Raw genomic sequence first — 23,471 nt, 5'->3', positions numbered from 1 at the left:
CTGCTCTCTTTCTTCTTTCCATTATGTTCCTCCTTCCTTTTATTCCTTTCCTCTACCCCTCTCTCTTTCCCTTTCCAGCCTTTCTTTTCTTCTGTTAACAAATATTCACAGAACTCTACTAGCTCTCAAAAACTGTCCTCTGCACAAAGAATCCAGGACTAAATGAGGGCAATAGGGCCACTGCCTTCGTGAAACGTATAGTCTCACAAGAACCAGCTTTCTAAAGCATAAAAGCTTCCATGACCAGCCACTCTTCACATTTGAACACTTGCTTCACTCTCCTAGCTACTCTCTGGTACTCACCACTGACTCCATCTTAAAGCCCAGTACCTCAAGCCACACTAAGATTTCTTCCTTGCAGGGCCTCATGGTTAACTTTTGTGCTCTAAGCCTTGAGTGTTCTGCATCCTCTGTTGTAATACTCTTTCCACCCAAACCCCTGCTATTGTCGTTGTTTCTTCTATTCATCCCTCAGGTTTCCTCTTAGTTCTAAAGCAGGGAAGCCTTCTCTGGCTATCCTCTGAGATCAGTGCTACTTCTCAAACACCTCCATGCTGGCATGCGAAAGAAACAGGCATAGCAGCTGTCATTGCAAGCTCCATGCCTGAGCCACACAGGGAAACCTTTCCTATGACACATCAGATACACCCACAGGAAGCCATTCCTTTGAATTGTTCTAACTGTAGAATACATTTGAGTAATTTCTGCAGCAAATGAATGCTCTCTCAAGAATTAGAAGGAGAATGTAAAACAAAGAATCAACATCTCACTTCAGGTACTCTGAAGGAAATAGGCACAGGGTTTCTCTATCTTGTTATTAATCCTTTGTTCCCCATTATTCCTTCATTCAACATTCAATAATTGTTTAACTCTATCGTGCCCCCACATAAGCATGGTTTCTTCTCGGGGATTCTCACAGTCTTCTTGTTGGCCATGGTATTAGATTCCTATTTTGCTACTGTCACAAATTACCACAAGCCTCATGGCTTGAAACAACTAATTTATTTTCTTATACTTATGGGAGTCAAAAGTACAACACAGGTCTCACTGGGTTAAAATCAAGGTGTTAGGGATGTGTTCCTTCTGGAAGCCCCAGGGGATAATTTATTTCCTTGCCTTTACAGCTTCTTGCAGCTTCTTGAGTTACCTGACTTAAATCCTTCCTCCTTCTTCAAAGCCAGCAGCATAACATCATCAAATCTCCCTGCTCCCTGCTTTTATTGTCACATCTCCTCTGTCTTATAAGGACCTTTGTAATTATGTTAAATCCATCCAGATAATCCAGAATAATCTTCCTATCTGGAGAATCTTAATTTAACCACATCTGTCAATTCCTCTCACCATGTATGACAACATATTCATATGTTCTGGGGATTCGGACATAGACATCTTTGGAGGACCGTTATTGTATGCCTTAGCCATAAATGGTTTTCTCTGCAACCACTAGAGACATTCTTTCTACTTCATATCAGAAATGTCTTTAAATTACTTGATTCTGCATCCCTCCTGTATTAAGCAGTGGTGTACACTGGTCTTGGTATGACCTTAGTGTGTTGGTTTGGATTTATTTGTTTGTTTCTGGTTGGCTTTTTCCCTGCCTCATTGACCTTGCTACTAACATCCTTGTTATACTCCACCACTAACTGCATCAGGAAGCCTGGCCCTTGGTGACCACATGTATTGCTCTAGCTGGTGTTGAGGGTAAGGAGAGCCTCTCTACAGTCGTGTTGAAACTATTATAACAGGCTTCCAAGCAGGGCTACCTTCTTCTTTCTGTCTCTTGGAACACTACTTATATTATAGTGCTTTTATTCTCCACTTGCAATCTAGGAAGGCAGGCTTAATTTTTAACCCTGGCTATTCTATGGATGTGCTGTGTTACTTTTGGCAAGTGAATTATCCTTCCTCTGCTGTATTTCTCCTCACGTGAAAAAGGCATATAATAACTTCTACCATCTAGATTTTTTGTAAAAATCAACTGAGGTAACACTTGGAATGCTCCTTGTGGGGTACATAGTAGAGGCTGAAGGAATTACATTGATTTGTTGTGACAGTGATATGTACAATACACACATGGAAGAAAACACAAGGGATTCGGCTGGAAAAGTAAGATAAAACAAGGTTGTAAAAGGCCTTGCATGACCAGATTAAGGGGGTAACGTGATACCTGGAATCAAACTCAGAGCCTTTTCATGAGCAGACCAGTCTTGGGTGTCCTTCTCTTGAAGTATCCTTTCCTGTCTTGGCCTCAAACAGTTTCTCAAATCCCACTTTGTACCAGAAGTCTCTGGTGAACATTTAAAAATTGGCAGCCAACTCCTACTAAAAGCACAATTCACAAGTCTCTGCTTTCTCTTTCTCTCAACACCATCTACAGGATGCCCTGATATTTTTGTCCTCTAAGTAATGCCAGACAGTTTGGCCGAAGTAGGTTCTTGGTTTCACAGGCAACTAATAGCTGCTAGCCCTACAGGAGCCTCTTACACTGAACAAGAAGTTGATTAAATTTACACTCAGGTGCTAGTACATTATTTATTTACTTAGTTATGTATTCATTGGTGTTACCAAACATGAAAGTAATTTTTAAAAAAGACTTCTGCAAACGTACTCCCCAGTCCCTGTCCCTTCATAACACAAAACTCAGATCTAAAGGCTTGAAGGTGAGAACAATAAATCTAACAACTTTTACAGAACACTGGTGTCTTGAATTTGTGCCTCCTTCACGGCTTCAACCTCAAATACAATCAGTTTGCAAGTCAAAACAAGATTTTAGCAACTGCCAACTCATCTTGGCATCTGAAAAATCAAGCTGTGTTCTGATGTTTGCTTCATAAATTAGAACCAACAATAAAGATTCTGGAATCAGGGCTTAAGTGGCAATTTTGTTGATGATGCATGACGCAGAACAGAATGCGTTTTGCTCGGCCGCACGGAACTGCCTTGGCAAGGCTGGCAGCAGTAGGGCGTTTTCTGTGTGGGATGTTAGCTAAGGTTTGCAAAAAGCCACCAATTATATACCTTCTGAGTCAAAGAGATGCTTTTCAGAGCTATTTATGTACTTTAATGCTAAATGGCCAGAATTCCAGGGGTTATCAAGGACAAGATGATCTTAAACAAAAGTAATAATCTCCGTCCCATTCCAAATTACACAGATAACTTGCATAGGACCATATCAGGGGCAACTACTCTCATAAGTTTTGGGGTAAGGAATTAATTTATTATTGTTAAAGGAGCAACCTGTGTCAGAGAGACATCCAGCAAATTGCCCAAGTTCACTTACTTTAATCTTTACTTCATTCCATTATCAAGTCTTATAATCAAATTTCTATAGTTTCCCACCCCAAAATTAGCCTCTGAGGACCTCTAAATAGTTCCTTTTGAACAACTCAAGGAATATGTGTCATCTCGGTAATTCAGAGCTAGGAACCAGAAATATAGGATTTACTGTCATTTTTATCTACTCTAAAAACATGCATTGTTCCCTAGAGATGAGAAAATTCTGTTTATTGATACTTTTGATGACTACTATCCCCACTCTCCCCCTTTCTAAAAAAAAATATAACTAGAAATCAATGGACAAAACTAGAACTTATTCCAGAGGTAAAATTGATATTGGATGAAATGGAAATTTTTTATGAGCACCATACCTTGGCTAACCTGCACATCACCACACCCAAATGTGCAAATTCTCAAGTGTAGTGAGCAATCCTTACTCCTTACCTAAATTTGGTACCTAAAATTGAGGAGATCAGCAGCAGTTATCTTGTGATACATCAGCTATATCAATCATTTTCTAATGGCATGTCCCCTGCCCTAACCTGCCACTGAAATAAACTATTATCCTGGATTTTTTCTTATCCTTTATACTTCTGAGAACAGGATCATCCAGGAATGGGTTAAATGCTTTAAAGACATGGCATTGTCTCTTCCCAAAGGATATTACTTCACAGTGAAAGTGGGTAGGAAATAAGCTGATGTCCTTTGGGGCTCACTGGAATTATTGGGTAGCCTATCCTCTAAAAACACAGCTGTCTTGACTTTGAACCAGTGACCCATGTATGGTGCTGATTCTTCTATAGCCAAATTATATAGGTCTAAGAATCAATCACTTTAAAATTTTGTTTTCCATACCAGTGAATCTAAACCTTGGTATCCTATAGATTTTAGTGACCAAGAAAATGACATCTCCGGTCAGACACACAAAAATACTTAGATTAAATAGTAGTTGAAACTGTCATGTGAACATTTCTAGTTTCTCGGACCACTGATTGAACCACTGAGAAACAGTCCCAGTATTGCCCAAATTGATAAAACTAAATATGAAGAGATAATTGGCTTCTACTATATTCCATGCCAACAGGGAGTAGGTAGATTTCTGGAACTCCAAGGCTTACAGGGCAACTTTTTTGTATCACCATATCCAAAGGAAAAGGTTAATGGAAAATGACCTCAATTTCATATTGGCAAGACGGCCAAGAACTCAGACCCCCCAGGAATGAAGATCACATCTTTTGAATAAATTCTCTATACAGCTGAGGTATTATTTAAAGGCTAAAGAAATGCAGGATGTGTGGCAGTAAAAATACTGGTCCCCTCTCTTTTTTCTTTTTAAACATGAGAATAATTAATGTAGTCATTGCTAACTTGATGGTATCCTTTTATCCCACTAGTATATATTAGGAGAATTACTGGTGGTTTTAGCTACCATTTAATTTACAGATCATGAAAGGGTACAAAGTAATAGGTATATGAGAGTGTGATACAGGTAAAGGAAGAATTAGTATCACCTGGACTGTGTGGATGATGTAAACAAAGGACTTTAGGGAGTCTTCATGATATCACAACCACTGAATTCAGGGACTCTATATGAATTTGAATTTCTTACTATAGATAAGGCAAATGCATTAAAGTTGTATGCATGATTACTGGATCATGTGAGATGGTGGCATCTGTATATCTGTGAGGAAGAAAGCCAGCTCAGAATACCTTTTAGCCACCTAATTTGCACGCAGTCTATTTTAATTCTCTCTAAGCAACCTACAAGGTCCAACCAAATTAAACACCCTTTTAAAATAATGCATTATAATGCTTATGTATTAGGTACAATGAGAAGGAAAGGAGAAAACATCAAAAGGCACTAGTTACACCTTGCTTAATCTCATACCCTTGGTCCCAAGGTAGATTTCCCTGATCTGTGTATTCCCTGATCTGTTGCAGCCTGCAACAGATTGATCGCAATGACCGCTCTAGAACCAAAACTTGACTATTGTTTGGACCCTATTATCAGTTGCTTGTTTTATGAAGAAAGTGGAAAGGGTTCAATTAGGGTCTTAGAGCATCCTCTCAAGGTGTGCTTTGCAGTAACCATACCTGGATGAGGCCTTCCTGAATGTACCCCTCACCGCTCTCAGCTCCTGACCATTAGGAGAAAAAAAAAAAAAAAAAAAAAGCTAGCTTCTTATCATTCTGGTATCTCTCTCCCAAGGTGGAAGACTTTTGTTTTTAATTGGTTCAAGTTCTTTATCTTACATACACAAATTTGGCAACATTGAAATCAAAACATCTCTCTTGCCAGATCCTGCTAAGCAGCTCCGAATCCTCTTTATCTATTGTATATTTCAAACAAAAATGTTAGCATCGCTGCTACTTCTCTCTTTCTCAAGGAGTTGCAGATGAGAAATGTAACCACATTCTTCAAATAGACCCTTGATACAGAGGCTAACTGCTCTTACCATTCCTTCCTCTAGCCAGGATGAAATGGTGAGAAACTCACTTTGAGGTAGGAAGGGTGAGTGCATGAAATCAAAGGGTGACGTATACTGAACACGACCCTTGAGCTGGCTGCTGTGTCCAGACTCCCTCTTCTGGATATAACTGCACTGCCCAGGTTTCCTGTTCTGAGAAGCAGGTATAACCTCTATAGACCAGAAACGGCCTTATGACCAAAAAGCAGACAATTGCAAGCTAATTGGAGAAGTATTTCATAGCCTGCTAGCAAAGATGAGTTGAGGCAATTCACTGTTAACCCATGGAAAACAGAGCTGAAAGAGTAGGCGGAACTTGCTGGTCAGGAGCAGACTGATCAGCAAGTATTTGGAGCACAGCAGAATCCTGAGTAGTAGGACAAAAACCCTCAAATCTGAGTAGTAGGACAAAAACTCTCAAACTTCTGCTGCTATGAGCCCATGATTTACACACAGAACGACTACTAATTTAGACACAATGCAACACAATGGATTACTTGACCTTTAGAATTCTGCGTCTTGATTTTTTGGATTGCTCATGTTCCTAATCCGTGTGTATCTTTATTTGAGAAATCTTGAATTGAATGGATTTATATTCTATGCACTAAAGAAGCCTAACTGAATAGGTGCTTTAAAAATTCAGTTCAGTTCAACCCATATTTATTAAGAACTTTCTAGGTTCCAAGCTGTGTCCTAGATACTGCAGATACAATGATAAATAGTTCATGAAAGCTTCTGGTTCCAGATTTCTCATTGTCCAGCACGGGAAAGAGAAAGTTTCTTCATTGTATTATCTTTGATATCATGTATTAGTTAATTTTATCATCATATAAATTCCATAAATAAATTGTATTCTCACTTAACACATTGTGAAAAGAAGTTCTGAGGGATTAATTTTCTTACCTAAGACTACAAAACTGGTAACAAGCAGAAAGATAATATAACCTTAGTTGTTCTTATTTAAAATTCAAGCCACCCTCAATACTCCTTGCTGCCTCTCTCACAATAACAACTATTTAATGTATGTTCTATGTTTGACTTCATTTTATCTTACTTAAATCTTACAAGGAAGTCTTACTATTCACTCCCACCTTATAGATTTTTTAAAAATTATTTTACAGAGCGTATGATACAGATGGCAAAGTGACATATTTAGTGGAGTTATGGCCAAAACTGAGACACATCTCCTTGAAAAGAGTTGTAGGATAGTAGGGAGAAAGCATAAAAGGGTACCATGACCATCTAGTTCCCATCTTGAAATGTTTCATCTGTGTTCACTTGCACCTAATTTAATTGCAAATTAAAGTAAGGCCCTGTATCTTCTTATAGGTATTCTATAAATAACTTCTTAGGTATCCTATAATCTACATGAATAATCATTTAATTGAATTACAATTCAGAATAGACAGAAGAGTTACCTAGTAAGGACATCCGAGTATCCTTATCCTAGGAAGAAGCCTATTATCCTAATATCTTAGTATGGTACTTTGAATTCTCATTGACTATATTATTTGTAAATATAACTATTTTAGGAAAGAGATGACAACCCAGACATTTTTACATGCCTCCTTGGTATTCACTTCTTGCTTTATGTGTTTCAAAGAAGGAAAGGAGTGAGTAATGCTTGGATTTGAAAGCCAATGTACAAGAAAGGTATGAAGGGGCTTGCCAAGCAATTCCACCTACAACCTAAATCTCTGTTAATTTATTAATTCAACCTGTGGCCTTGAGCACTATCTATAAGCCAGGCATATTGATGAATGTCCTGCTTCCAAAATCCATATAAGAGCCTCATGTAGGATCTCATGCGTTCATTTACATCTTATTCCATTCACCTTATAGTTGAAATAACTTTGCCTATCGAACTGTATGTATTAAGTAACAGTGTTTGTATATTAGATATTAGTGTCACATACAATTCTGAAATGGAGCTTCTGATTAATATGGCATATTCAGAGAAATGAACTTAGTTGACAAAATTAAAATTAAAGGCTAAGGAACTTGACATTTTAGTTAGCCTTAACACTTAGGTGGAAAATTTTGTGATTGTATTTAAGATTCTTGAAGTATGGAAGATAACTCATGGATTTCCAATTTGCTGCTTCTTAGCAGCTCTAGGTTCCAAATTGAGAGTAAGAAAATTGAGCCAGACAGTATGGAGCGTTTCATCCTCCTCTGCCTTTGTAAATGGCAGCTTCTCTGTCCAGAATGTGTTCCTTTTCCTGCTTTTTCACTTAATGGTGACTAACTTTGCTCCACAGTTCAGTTTCAAAAAGTCTGGGAAGAATATCCTAAAACTATCATCCCTCCCCACATCTGGGGAAGATTACATTCCTCTAGGATTCCATTGTGAACAAGTAATAAAATGATCACAGAACTGATTGCCCTGTATGGTAATAAGTTTCCTCATCTGTTTTCTTCTCTGTCTTAAGTTATGACTTGTTCTTTCATCTGGTTCTGTACACCAGGAAAATTTCTGCAACCTAGTGAGCACTCAATAATTGCCTATTAAGTAAATGAGAGAGGATAAATAGCTCACCCAAGGTCACGCAGTTAGTGGCTGAGTTAGATTTGAATCTGAAGCTTTTTCCATGTATGCTTTCTCATTGTGAAGTATTTTCAAGATAAAGTAAAAGATGCTAATTGGATAACATCGTAATACAGGCTCTGTGTGGCAAGAGCATCCCAAGCTCTCATCTTTCAAAGGTATTGTTTATGTTCTCTTTTTTGCAAAAAAATATGAACAGCACAGACAATAGCAGTATGATTAGCAGACAAAGTGATTTTGGCAACATAATCTTGCATGAAGAGCTCCTCTAATGCAAATAATTGTAAATAAAACCTAGTGTGCGATAATTATACTTTTAGTATACATTGATTGGGAAATACACATACACACAACTCCTTGTAATAGTTTCACATTCCCCAGAGATTTGCAACCCACAGGTTGAGAGTAACGAGTTTAGTTGAAAAAAAATCACTGAACTGAAAGTAGAGTAACTTGACTCATGGTTCAGCTCTGTTACTGCCTATAGGACCCTAGACAAGGACTTGACCTCCCAGCTCTTTAAGCCTCCCAGCTCTTTCAACTATAAATGAGGCAATAGACTGAAGACCTTTATGTCAGGCTGTGCACTGCACTGCTCCACACTCCCCAAAGTGATGTTCACATAGATTATAATGCAATGATGCCCCTTGTAGCCATATAATGCAACAGCATTGCTTAAGAAATTTGCTCCCTTAACAGGTTGACTCTAGATTTAGCCCTGCTCTAAATAAACAGTCAAAGATTTCAACCATGTCTTCCTAAAAGTATCAGCCATCCTCATTATCCTCTCATAGTCTTTCACAGCCAACTTGATAACTTGGGAAGTACATCAGGCAGTCCTCTGTTCTGATTAGACATTGATACTTTTTATTTGAACCATTCCGACACTTACACTTTCTCTTTCCTGTTGCCTCCTAGCTCATCTACCCTCCTCCAAAATCTTTATCTTTACTCTTTATGGTAAAATGACAAGGAATAGGTCTTTTGGAGTCCCTTGGGAGTCTCTCTAAGGTGAACCAGGCATTTTAAGGGATTGTTAAAAGCTCTGAGGCCTTCCTCCAGAGCCAAAAGTACACTTCTTCTCTGAACCACATCTGGCCCTTGTGTCAGTTCCAAGAGAAATAATCAGGAAGATTAGAGATGATAATGACATATTAGCTTATCTCTTCCATTCCCCTGGTTTGCTCTGGAGAAAGGATGACATTGGAAAGGAACTCCTGTCTCCCTGTTCCTCCTGTGGCTCTCACCATTAAACTCTGGAATGTGTCTCTTATTTCTCTTCAAAAATAATTTCTGAAATATAATTGCTATAAAAAACACATTTAGAAGGAAGGGGGAAAAAACACATGAGAAGGAAGGGGGAAAAAGAAGTAGCAAGCAGGAAGGACCAACCAAAGGAGTCAAGAAAATGCAACACTTGGGGCATTGTAATAAATAGTCTCACATTATTTTATTGAATCTTCTTTTTAAACTTTTATTCTAGGTTCAGGAGTACACGTGCAGGTTTGTTACATAGGTAAACTTGTGTCACAGGTGTTTATTGTACAGATTATTTTGTCACCCAGGTACTAAACCTAGTACAAAATAGTTATCTTTTTGCTCCTCTGCCTCCTCCCACCCTCCACCCTCATGTAGGTCCCAGTGTCTGGTATTTCCCTCTTTGTGCCCGTGTGTTCTCATCATTTAGCTCCCACTTACAAGTGAGAACATGTGATATTTGGTTTTCTCTTCCTGTGTTAGTTTGCCAAGGATAATGACCTCCAGCTCTATCTATGTTCTCACAAAAGACATGATCTCATTCTTTTTATGGCTGGATAGTATTCCATGGTGTATAGTTACTACATTTTCTTTACCCAATCTGTCATTGATGGGCATTTGGGTTGATTCCATGTCCTTGCTATTGGGGGTAGTGCTGCAATGAACATACACATGCATGTGTCTTTATGGTAGAATGATTGATATTCCCCTGGGTATGTACCCAGAGGGTACATTGCTGGGATTGCTGGATCAAATGGTAGCTCTGTTTTTAGCTCTTTGAGGAATCCCTGCATTGCTTTCTACAATGATTGAAGTAATTTACAGCCCCACCAAATGATCTATAATCATTTCAAGTCTCTTCTCTCCATATCTCAGAAGATTCTTCACAAATCCCATTCTTTACTCCTATTTGTGCATTGTATACATGTCCCATCTTGGCCATTCTAGTCTGTATATCATAGCTTTAAGTCCAGTGCCAACCACCATCAGCCCATCATGATGTCTATGTCTTTCTTTGATGAAGTTCATAAGATTAATAGACTAATTGGATCCTACCTAGTTGAAAAATTGGTGACCTTGGATCAACATTCCACCTACATCTAGCTAAACGTGGCCAGTTACAGAGATCTAAGAGCCAGTATATATTAATCTGGGAAAACTCCATTTCCTTGTTCAGACCAACCTAGGTTTATACCTAGATTTGTCTACTTATACACTGTCTGACCTTGAGCAAACAGCTCAATCTCCATAAGACTCTACTTCACCCTTAAAACAGGAACAATAATAGCATAAGAGCTCTTCAAAAAGTTTGTAGAAAAATAGAATTAAAAGATAAATAAAAATATAAACTTTATTTCTCAACATAAGCTCTATCAAGTTCAAGAGACTTTTGTAAGTGAGGCTACCAGCCATTTAGTCTGTCTCTAAAGAACTGAAAGTCTTGGGAATTTAACCATATCAATGCAATATTTTTTACATTATTAACTGGAAAAAAAAAATGGGTGTCCTTTACGGATGTTTTAAGATTGAAAAGCAAAAAGAAGTCAGAAGGAATCAAATCAGGACTGGAAGGTGGATGCATAATAATTTCCCATCAAAACTCTCAAAATTGCCCTTTTCTGGTGAAAGGAATGAACAGGAGCACTGTTGTGGTGAAGAAGAACCCCATGGTGAAGGTTTCCTGGGTGTTTTTCTGCTAAAGCCTTTGCTAACTTTCTCACAACCCTCTCATAATAAGCAGATTTATAGTTTTTTGGCCCTTTGGACAATCAAAAACCAAAATACCTTGAACATCCTAAAAAACTCTTACCACGACCTTTGCTTTTGGCGAGTTTGCCTTTGCTTTGACTGGAACTCTTTCCTCACTTGGTAGCCATTGTTTTGACTGTGAGTTGTCTCCAGAGTCCTACTGGTAAAGCCATGTTCCATCTTCTGTTACAATTCTTCAAAGAACGAGTTCAAGATTTTGATTCACATGTTTAAAATTTACATTAAAAGCTCCATTTTTGTCTGTGGCTGATCTGGGTGCAATGGTTTTTGCTCCCATTGAATGGAAACATTGAGTTGAACTTTAATTGTTCAGTCATAATTGTGTGAGCTGAAGTTAGTAAGAAGTCTGTGGTGTTGGCTATTGTTTCTTCTATTAATCATCAGTACTCTCCAATTAGGACAGAAACAAGATGAAGTTTTCCCTCACAAATTGATGAGGATGATCTATGGCTGAGGGATTCATCTTCCATGTAGTCTTGTCCCTTCTTTAAAATGAGTTATCTATCTACAAATTGTTCATTTCTTTGGGTCACTGTCCCCATAAACCTTGTGTAAAGCATTTAATCATTTCATTGTTTTTCATCCAAGCTTCATGATAAATTTGATGTTTGTTCTTCCTTCAATTTTAGCAGAATTTATGTTGCTCTGATGGGATCTCTTTTAAAACTGATGTCTTATTCTTCTTTGTGCCTCAAACTGCATTCTGTTTAAACATGTTATAATGAGATAGCACAAGTTTATTTTTGTGAGAAAACTGTTTGGAATTCATGAATAGTTTTTTATAATACATATTTTCCATAAACATTTTTTGAAGTCCCCTCATGTAACCAGACCAAACCGAGGGTCGGGCTGCTTATTCTTGTGGCCCAATAATGAGATGCAGATGAACTGGGAAAGAAGGGAGTTTATTTCTGCAACCAGGTAAAGGGAGTAGGCCTGGAAAATATTGCCAGACCAACTCAAAATTACAAAGTTTTCCAGAGCTTATATACCTTCTAAGCTATATGTCTACGTGTAAATGTGCATTCATCTAAAGACATACGTGGTTAACTTCTTCTGATCTGTAACTAAGATCTGAGTCCTGAAGACCTTCCTCTGGAGCCTCAGTAAATTTGCTTAATCCAAATGTGTCCAGGTGCTGGAGTGTACCCTTGTTTTGTCTCCTGCTAAATCCTGGAGGTTTGGGGAGTTCTTTAGACCCCCAGTAAACTTGTTTGTGGAGGTCTGGGGAATTTCTTCAGGCCCCCAATAAAACTTGTTTGGGTCCTGTTAAGAATTCCTTCATTATCTTGTCATAGACCCATTTCAAGACCCAGGAAAGACCTGGGCAAAACTCTTGGTGGGCGTTTGTTACATTCCAGACTTTGTAAGGGCACTGGGTCTATCAGCTTTTAATATTTAACTTCACCACTCAGTCAATGCTAAAACAGTTGTTACAGAGGCCTGCATTAGTGAGACGTGACCTGCCACACTCATTCTTTCTTCATAGAATTGTTACAGGAAGTGACAAATATGTAAATCATGAAGCATTTATTAACTAATCAAAACCATTGACTAGTATTACTATTTTAAAAGGTTGTACTTCCAAGGCTGTAAAAGAGAAATTTATCTCCTTTATCTTCATTTCTTCACCTAATTTTTATTTATCTTTCAGTTCTCAGCTCAGCTATCATTTCCTCATTTGCTCTGCAATCTCTATCACCTAATATGCTTTAAGATCTTTTTTTTTTTTTTGAGACGAAGTCTCACTCTGTCACTCAGGCTGGAGTGCAGTGGTGTGATCTCAGCTCACTGCAAGCTCTGCCTCCCGGGTTCACGCCATTCTCCTGCCTCAGCCTCCCGAGTAGCTGGGACTACAGGTGCCCGCCACCATGCCTGGCTAATTGTGTGTGTGTGTGTGTGTATTTTTAGTAGAGACAGAGTTTCACCGTGTTAGCCAGGATGGTCTCGATTTCCTGCCACTGTGATCTACCCACCTCGGCCTCCCAAAGTGATGCTGAGATTACAGGCATGAGCCACTGCGCCGGCCAGCTTTAATGTACTACTCCTTCCCTTTCAGATTCTTTATCAAGCACATATCATACTGTATTAAAGTTACCTATTTACTGTCTATCTTTACAGCTAGTATATAAAACACCTTAGGTTACGGAATGTGTGTTAGTCACCATTATATCACCAGGAGATAGAACATCATGGCATGCAGTAGTGCCCAATAAGTACTTATAGACTAAATGAATGAACAAACTTCATAAAATACCACCTCACCTCAGAAAAAAATTATATTGGGAAATGTAGTTCCGTAAGAAAAATAGAAGCAAGTTCCATCTAAATGTCACTAATTATCACATTCTGGTTGAATTAAAACCACTATTTTCTCCTTCAGGAGTGTTTCTGATTAACTGTGTGACTTTAGCCCAGGAATCACCAAGCAGAAAAGCAAAAGTTAAAGTAGGTTTGTAAACTTTATCTAACAGATGACAAACTTATTTGCTTTTGCTGTGTCTTCATTTTCAAGAGTAGCCAAGATTCCCACTAAGAAAGAGAATTCAGGAGTTTATATTTCACCTTTGTGAGCAACTTCCACCTCCTCCATCAAAGCTCCATGGTGTCACTGTAAATACCCACTTCCTGATGCAGGCAGCTTCTCACTCATTGTTTCTATTTTGTTAAGTTTAGAGGTCTTTGTGTTGGGCATGCAAGGTGCAAGAAAAAACAGCAGACTTACTTCCACGAAGAGCTTTTTGCCATTTGTAAAAACCCTCTTTGTGAAGACCAACAAAAGAGGCCATGACTTTGAAGTGATGTTAGTCTTTTAAATATTCAATACCATATTTGTCCAACAGGAAGGCTATTAGAGGTTTTCTAGAAGTAAATGAGTAGAATGCTTCATTGACTCATACTCAAACTTTTCCCCAGCTACCTTACCTTAGGTTGAAATAACTTGCAAAATGGGGAGACAGAGTACTGGGCCAAAGACAATAGACAATGTATGTATTTCCTAATCAGGCATGCGGTAAAGATAGGACATGCTATAAAGATGGCCTGTAACGCTGCCTGATTACATGCACCCACCACTCATGCTAATTGTAGAGCAATCCATATCGCCACTATCAGGGTTAGTGGGCAGCAACAGCCCTACTACAAGGTCAGACTTTCTCAAGCATGTGCAGAGCTCAGTGTGAACTATAATTCTGACTTGTATTTTTATCTTTTCTCTTGGAAAAGACAGTCACGAAGCAGTTCCTATGACTTTGTCATCCCCATATCCTACTCAAAATGATTTAATAGACTGGTTATGCAAATACTAAAGGTTGGATTAAAATATATGAGAAGTGCTTTGCAGTCATTTCTATAACATTCATTGCTGGTGTTTTAAAATTCTTCTCTCTGAAGAATTCAAGCCATATTGCTGGCATTACCTAATTCAACCTGCCAGTGCTGAGGGAGATATCAGGTTAATATCATTCTTTTCTGTTTCATCTCAAGGGAAACTGAAGCATGGAACATTGTCCAGAATGTACATGAATCCATAATACACAAAAACTAAATCAGAGAAACCCTGGAACCCTACCCAGAAAGTTCAACTAGAATGCCTCATGTAAAATTGTTATCTATGTCCTAACTGAATGTTGCAACATTACAGCACAGAGCTTACACTACCCTCATAATATAAAATTGCAGCACCCTTATTTGGTAAATAAGACAGGCTCTCAAAGCTCTCAAAGTAGGTTGCGAATCAGTTCTAGGGTTGAGGCAGTGCCTCAGGGCACAGCAATGTTATAATGCAGTGTTTTCCAGAGTGTGTTCTAGAAAAAAAACTCAAACGATATTTTACAAGAAAAGGTCAAATAAATATAGGAATTGCCACATGTATTACTCCCTTTGAATATTTACACTAGCATACAAAAGAACTTTGAGAAACCCTGCAGAAACCCTGCAGTACAAGAAATATGCCAATAAGGTACGTATCATTTTTCTTTGTAAACAATGGAAGTAGGCTTTCGTTAACCAGAAAGAAATTTTTTGGAAGGATATTGGACAGATTGCTCATGGATTCTGCTTGGGAATGAAGAAGCCCTCTAGAAGGACAAGAACCAGTCAAGGCTCACATGGGCATTATAACCAAAATTTATGGATCTTCTTTAGGCCACGTCTGTCAAATAACATGACTCCAGATTTCTTCCCCCTTCCATGCCCGTGTTTATCGTTACTTTACTTTAGTTGACTAGAGAGTCTGGCTGGTTTATTGGGGAATGGAAAAAAAAAAAAAACCCACCTTTGACAAGAATATGTCACTGAATTACAGTTTGACCTCAAGCAAATCACTAAATGAAGTGATTACTATGCATAATGGACAAAATTACTTCAACAATTGTTTATAGCTCCAATATTATCATCCAAGTTGAATTTTAAGCCTTTAACATGTCTTAATGGTCTTAAGAAACCTCCCGAATGTTTCTTTGGTTATTTTCCCAAACCTCTTTTTAAACTGTGCTGCACTGTGAGGCTCAAAGCAGTTTAGTTTTATTTTTCTTTTTAGTGTTTTCTCTGGGAAATCTGAAATGTGGTCAAAATAAAGCAAAGAGGGACCTGACCTCTAAAATGGAAACTTTTCACTAAAAATTCCTCTTACCATAAAAACCAGTAACAAAAAATAGGTGAAAAAACAAAGATGGAACTTTATTTTAGATTTTGATTCTAAGTTCCAAAACTATATGCTTCCATAAGATGGCCATGCCCCAACATTTGCTTGCTGTCACACATGATAAAAAGATTAGTTGCTTCTTTGGCCAGTTTAGGCTTAATATTCCCTATAAAGCTCTAATGAAAATAAAATCGTAGTCAGAAAGAAGGAAGCTCTCTCTTCAACCTCTCCTTTTTACCCCCCAAAAAAGGAATATTTGTCATGTTTCAAGTCACCAGTTGAGAGGCATTTCCAAACTGTAGGTTATCAGTGCATTAAAAATGAAATAAATGGGCCAGGTGCAGTGGCTCACACCTGTAATCCCAGCAGTTTGGGAGGTCGAGGCGGGTGGATCACCTGAGGTCGGGAGTTCCAGACCAGCCTGACCAACAAGAAAAAACCCCGTCTCTACTAAAAATACAAAAATCAGCCAGGTGTGGTGGAGCATAACTGTAATCCCAGCTACTCGGGAGGCTAAGGCAGGAGAATCGTTTGAACTCGGGAGATGGAGGCTGCAGTGAGCCGAGATCGTGCCATTGCACTCCAGCTTGGGCAACAGAGTAAAACTCAAAAATAAAAATTAAATAAATAAATAAATAAATAAATAAATGTGACACTTTTCTTTTCAACTTTTATCCACACAGTCATTGCAACAAAATGACCCATGACCTTTTTTTATTTGCAAGGAAGCTCAGCCATGCCTTTGATATTCTCTGTCTCCTGTACCCTTTGTGTATCTTATAAGTTTTTCCCTTTTGCCATAAACGTTCTTATCTCTTTCTTCTTTCTATGCAGATAAAGACAAAAGACGACCATGGCCTTTTCCCCTGAAAACAGGCTTAAAGTTACATAAGATTCTAATATTAGGATAAGTGGTAGAAATAGGTTGCCTCCAAGTCAAACAACCCACTCTAATTGAGTTTACGATATTTCTACTTGGAAGATTGGATTCAATGTACTAACAGTGAACTCTGAATTTGTTTCCCTTTGCTGTGATTTTTGTATGAAATATGATATACAGAATGGTGTCATTCTGGTTCAGAATTCTAAAATGGATTTGGGTAGCACTCATTCTAAGAAAGACTGCCTGCACAACCTGCAACCTTGAAAAAAAACAGTAACTTTGTTGAACCATTGAACTGGACCAAACTGCCACAACACCAACATCTGAAAAATAGCTGAATTTCAGCAGTGCTGCAACTCTTGAATAGCAAAAACCAACAAACTATGGACTTATGTTTAAGCCAGTTGCCTTCACCAATAACAGTTCTTTCAAAACAAGCTTATGCAATCACCCTCTGCTTCCTTTTAAAAATCCCTGCCCCATTCCCTCTCTTCAGAAAACAATTTGGCTTCCAGCCAAGTCTGTGCCTCCCAAATTGCAGTTCCTAACACCCCAATAAATGCCTTGTCTTATTCATTTGCAGTCTGTTCTTTCACCTCTTCTTAGTTGACACTTGTTTGTATATTCATTTCTTCAAAAATTCTTATTAATAAAGTACACTAATGTGAACTAGGAGATACAATAGTATAACAAAAACCTGACTATTGACCTTGGAGAGCTTGAAATTCTATAGACGATTCAAAAATCAACCATATGTGGAAAGATAATATTTTGCTAAACAACCAAGTTGATGTTTTTTTCTCAAAATTATCCTTTTTGTCCCAGGAGAGGATTAATCAGCTTGAAAAAAAATAGTAAGCTGAGTTTCTGAATGGCTTTTTTGAAAGCTAATTACAGGAATAATTGCCTTGAAAGCCAGTGAGAAGAGGCTAAAAATGAAAGCTTGACTCTGAATAGCAAGAGTAGGCAAAATATTAAGGAGGTGGGTGCAAAGTTTATCCATTACTTTCTATTAGAATGACATTCAATGAAGTTGATGGTCATAGCACCCTATATGCACCCCATCTTTTCTCATCTCAGACAAAAAGCATTTAATAAGTATTTCCACTTTTTTTGCCTGGAAATAGGAGCTTCAGAACTGAGAGAGAGAGCAAAAGAGTAAACCTGTCGTTAGTATGGATTGCACAGAAAGGGCCCCTTGACTCTGCTTCCTCTGAGGCAAAACCACAGAAAATTAGGCTAGAGCATGATCTCCCTGCCTTTGTTGCATCCTGGAAAGAAGGCAAGATTTGCAGGAAAGCCAGATTCTACATGGCACCACAACCCCGTGGCTAAGATGTCTAGGGAAATGGGCCTGCAGGCAGCCTCACAGAGTGCAGCAGACTCTAGTGGGATATTGTCTTAGTCCATTCTGGTTGCTTTAATGATGTACCACAGACTGGATAGCTTATAAACGACAGAAGTGTATTTCTTGCTATTCTGGAGGCTGTAAATTCCAAGATCAAGACAGATTCAATATCTGGAATTAAACCACTTCCTAGTTCATAGATGGTACTTTATCACTGTGTCCTCGCATGTTGGAAGGATTGAGAGGGGATTTCTCTTGAGCTTCTTTAATAAGGGAACAAATCTCATTTACATGGGCTCCACCCCATGACATAATCACCTCCCAAAGGCCTTACCTCCTAATACTACCACTTTAAGGGTTAGGATTTTGATATATTTTGTGGGGGCACCAACATTGACCATAGCAGGAATAGAAAATCAACTAAGTTTGAAAGCAACCTTCCTCACTCCCAGCCCTTGCCAACCAAAAGAAAATCAAGTCCTAAAATCAGTCCAGTAGGTCTCCAGGGTAGGATTGAAATGGGACAGAGAGCATGGATGTCCCTATAAGAGATCATTGCAGGATCAGGAGTAGCAGCAAGAAATTCCAGCATAGGTTGGAAAAAATTGATCTCAGCACAGGTTATAGAGACTAGAGAACCACTGTGAACAAGGTATCCCTTTTCCTCTCAGATCCAGGAACTCATATCCTCCCAGGAAAAGGGAAGGAGATGGGGGAGAGAAGGCCTTTAAATTGAAAGAATAGTATTTTTGTGAAAGGGACTAAAAAAAGTTGTAAGAAGATTGTAGTAAGATCTAATTGCACCACACATGGAAATGGAATCCCAGGAGCTAAATCCTGTTGGACAGAAGTGAAGGAAATTATGTCTTTGTAAACATTTGTACTTTTTGACTATGAACATTCATAATAGCACAATTTATAATTACCATATAAAAGTACTATAAAGAAAAAGTACAAAGTGTCATGCAAGTGTACAATAGGTCTTGTCTGGGGTCTATGAAGTGGTTTCATGGACTCTGTAGAATTGACATTTGGGATGAGACTTGAAGGATGTATGGCAGGTATGCAGGAAAATAGAAGAAGAACACTTCACACACATGGAACAGCAAGTGCAAAGTCCTCAAGACAGGAAGAAGTATGATATATCATCGGAAGAGAAAATCAGCCAAAGAGGCTGTAAGATAGAGAACATACAGAGGTGCAAGAAGAAAGCAAGATACAAGAGTTGGGGAGGAGGAGCAAGAACCAGATCCTGCAGGAACTCTTAAGCCTTATTATGCATCTTGCTCTTTGTGCTAAGGATGACCCCTTGAAATATTCTAAGTGTGAAACTGATCCAATTGAATTTATGTCTTGTAAGTAGTACTCTATCAAAATATGAGAAATGGATTATAGGTGGGTAATGATAAAGGCATGGAGACTGTTTGGGGGCAAGTGCAGTGGGGGAGGGATGAGATGATAGAAAAGGACAGGAATAGAGGTGAAATGCAGATACATGTGAACAAAATTAAATGTTAAAAATCAAAAGGACTAATTGAAATGAATTGCAAATAGGAGTGGGGAAAATGTAGAAGGATTCTGTCCTTGACATTAACATTGACAGCCATATTTGAACATTCTTAGAAATCTTAGTATTAATACTACCAAAATCCTATTATTCCTTTTCATGCATATGACATTAATCCTGAAAATAATAGAAAGAATATCTATAGATATTCTATTATAAATAATAGAAAGAATATCATTCATTAATTGTGCTTCATCTGACTTCCTAAAGATAATGGTTTATAGTTCAAAGTTTAAAAAGCAGTTTATCTAAAAGAATGCTTGAAAATTACTGAAGATAAAATTAACCAATCATCCTATAGTTAAGCAAGCAATTTAAAAACTTGTTTTCAATTTCCAGGTTATTTTTAAGATGTAAAATGACAATTTCCATTGTACGTTTCTCTTCTACTAGGAGTAAAGTAGTCCACATGTGCACAAACAAACCTTCAAATATGCAGAGTTATCACACACAGAAGTAATTTATTGCCATTTTTCCCCTTAGCTTTCTCTTTGGTTTCCCTTAAACTTCTCATTTGTTTACTCAAACTTTAAGAATATAAATATGCTCAAATGGGGTAAAATACTGTACTTCTTTTCAGTGTTCAGGAAGTGGAATATGTACTTTCAGAACTTCTTTCTTTTCAAAGTGGTAAAGTAGACACATCTGTACATCTGTGGGGTAACAAAGAGACACACATTAAAAATTCTGTGCTTGTCTACACTTAATCAAACCCATTTCACAGTAGGTGTTAAATGCTTCTAATTAAAGTATTTAAGAAATTTTTAAAAATTCAAGAATTGTAGCAAAATGTAAACATTCAAAAATCAAAATTTTTATTTTCTACAGGCTCCACTTTGGTCTCCATAGTAACAAGAATATTTACTGGCTTGATTCTCTAATTGATTTTATATATATATATATATGTACACACACATATGTATTATATATATATATAGAGAGAGAGAGAGAAAGAAGAGAAGTATTAGCAGAGAAACAGGCTGTGTAATCTATATTCTTTCTTCTCCATGCTTCCCCACATTTCTTGCTCATAGCCTCCTAACCAAAATAGATTGATCTTTTCCAGGTGGCATTAACACTTCCAGGGTACTCTTCAGTGGGTGTGATGGACTGGAATGAGAAAGCGAACCGCTTCTCACAAAGGGGATAGGCTACAGAATTTGACATATTATTATGTCACTTGCCAAAATGGGATAAATTGCAAGACTTCCCTTCCATTAGACCGGACAGACACCCTCCCTTTTATTTAAGCTAAAGTATTGCCACCTGAACACATTTATCTGAAGACCACACTGCACAGAAAGGCAAAGATGACTCCATAGAACTGGTCTGTCTGCTTGCTTTCGTGGATGGTAGTTAGGAATTAAAAATTAATCTCATTACAAAGGCTTTTTCCATCTCACTCCTTCAATTCTTTCTCATTGCTTCAGCTGTGCCTCACTGCAACTCCTTTTTATGGTTATTCAAAAGGCACACCCTTGTAAGTCCTCCTCAACTTCATTTTTCTTGATCTCAAACCAGGAAAAAAATTAAACAATTATTTTTTCAGTGTTCTATTTAGACAAAAACCACTGTAGAAAAATGAAAAAAGAAAGATTCAAGAGACTTGAGAGTGAAACAAAGAAGTGAAATAAAAATCAAAGTTTGAAGCAATATGGTACAGAATTTTAATTCACCTTGAGGATTATTCATTTCAAAGCTCTAGTGAATTTTCTGACTGTCGTATGTAGTTCTATTCTCCCACAACATTAGAATGCTAAATGCAATGCTATCATAGGAACTGATGACTCAGAGGATTTGTTCGTTTATATAAACTGTTTATCAGAGGAAGTATTTTGGAAGGTGTGTCTTACTCTCATCTGAACTCCAGATTATTATTTCACCAATCTCAGTTGTTATACAAACTTCTGATAGCAATGTATTGGGTGTTACAGAAGCAGCCACTTCCCTTCACAATTTTGTAGAAATATAAAAAAGTACTTTGTTTTCACTGTTTAGTCATTTTAATTGCTCAAGTTTATTAATGATATATGACTTTATCTCATTCATCTATCATGTTAAGCTAGATTATAGTGTTATAATAAACAACTCCAAAATGTCAATCACTTAAAATAACACAAGCTAATTTATTGCTCATGGCACATATTTAGCTTGGTTTGGTAAGGAAGACTTTGCTCATGATAACCGTTCAGGGCCCCGGGATGATGGAGTTGACCACTTTAGGATGCTACCAGTGCAAAAAGAGGTTTGAGGGACTCCATGGTAAGGGAAAGAAGAGCTAGAGAATTAAGCACCAGCATTACATGGTTCATCCTGGAAGTGATACTGCATACTTTTGCTCATATTTCATTGGCTTTTAAGTGGTAGACAAGTAGAAATCAAGAAAACCCTAAAATTGACAAATATTGATAATGTCTACATCATCCCTTCTTTTCCATATTAAGCTATTTGGAGTTGTACCTCATAGCAACAGGTCCTAGGCGGCTCACATGATTCCTGCCCCCTGCTGTTGATGCCCTATATAACCCTTCAGGCTTTGTGTTTGGGCTGGACCTGCTGATATGATTTGGCTCTGTCCCCACCCAAATCTCCCCTTTAATTGTAATAACCCCCCCATGTCCAGGGTGGGGCCAGGTGGTGAAGACTGAATCATGGGGGTGGTTTCCCCCATACTGTTCTCGTGGTAGTGAATAAATCTCATGAGGTCTGATTGTTTATAAATGGGAGTTCTCCAGCATAAGCTCTCTCTTGCCTGCTGCCATGTAAGACATGTCTTGGTACCCCTTCACTTTCCTCCGTGATTGTGAGGTCTCCCCAGCCATGTGGAATTTTAAGTCAATTAAACCTCTTTCCTTTATAAATTACCCAGTCCCAGGTATGTCTTTATTAACAGCGTAAGAACAGATTAATATACCTGCATATTAGTTTGCCAGGGCTGCAGTACCAAAGTACCACAGAATGGACAATTTAAACAACAAAAATTAATTTTCTCGCAGTCTTGAAGGCTTGAGGTCTGAGATCAAAATGTCAGTAAGGTTAATTCCTTTTGAGACCTCTCTTTTGGGTTATTAATATCCATATTCTCCTCGTGTCTTCACAGGGTTGTTCTTCTATATGTGGCTGTGCCTAATCTCTCCTCTTCTTATAAGGAGACCAGTCATATTGGATGAGGGCCTACTATAATAAACTCATTTAAGCTTACTTACCTCTCTAAAGGCACTATCTCCAAATTCAGTCACATTCTGAGGTACTGGGTGTTAGAGCTTCAACATGAATTTTGGGAAGTACACAACTCAGCACAACAACCTGTGACATGTCTCTATCCAGTAGAATATGGCAAAGGTGATGGGGTCTTGTGGATGTAATTAAGTCCCAAATCAGTTGATTTTCATTTAATCTAAGGGAAAATTATTCTGGATAACACTGAGTTAATCAGACCTAATCCATTAAAAGGAAGACTGAGCTTTTCCTAGGAAGAGAAACTCCCCTCATAGCCTTCATGAAGTAACCAGCCATGTGTCAAAGACCTGTAGATGACCTCTAGGACCTGATGCAACTACCAGCCAATAGCCAGCAAAATTCTGGGGCCCCCAGTCATACAGATGTAAGAAAATTAATGTTGCCAAAAACCTGAAATAGCTTGGAGATGAATTCTACCCCTGTTTGGCCTCCAGACAAGAATGCAACCCTGCCAGCACATTTATTATAG

Source organism: Theropithecus gelada, chromosome 1, assembly GCF_003255815.1.
Source record: "Theropithecus gelada isolate Dixy chromosome 1, Tgel_1.0, whole genome shotgun sequence".
In the NCBI taxonomy this organism is placed as follows: domain Eukaryota; kingdom Metazoa; phylum Chordata; class Mammalia; order Primates; family Cercopithecidae; genus Theropithecus; species Theropithecus gelada.
The sequence above is the reverse complement of the archived record's forward strand: the minus strand, read 5'-3'. Positions refer to the sequence as shown.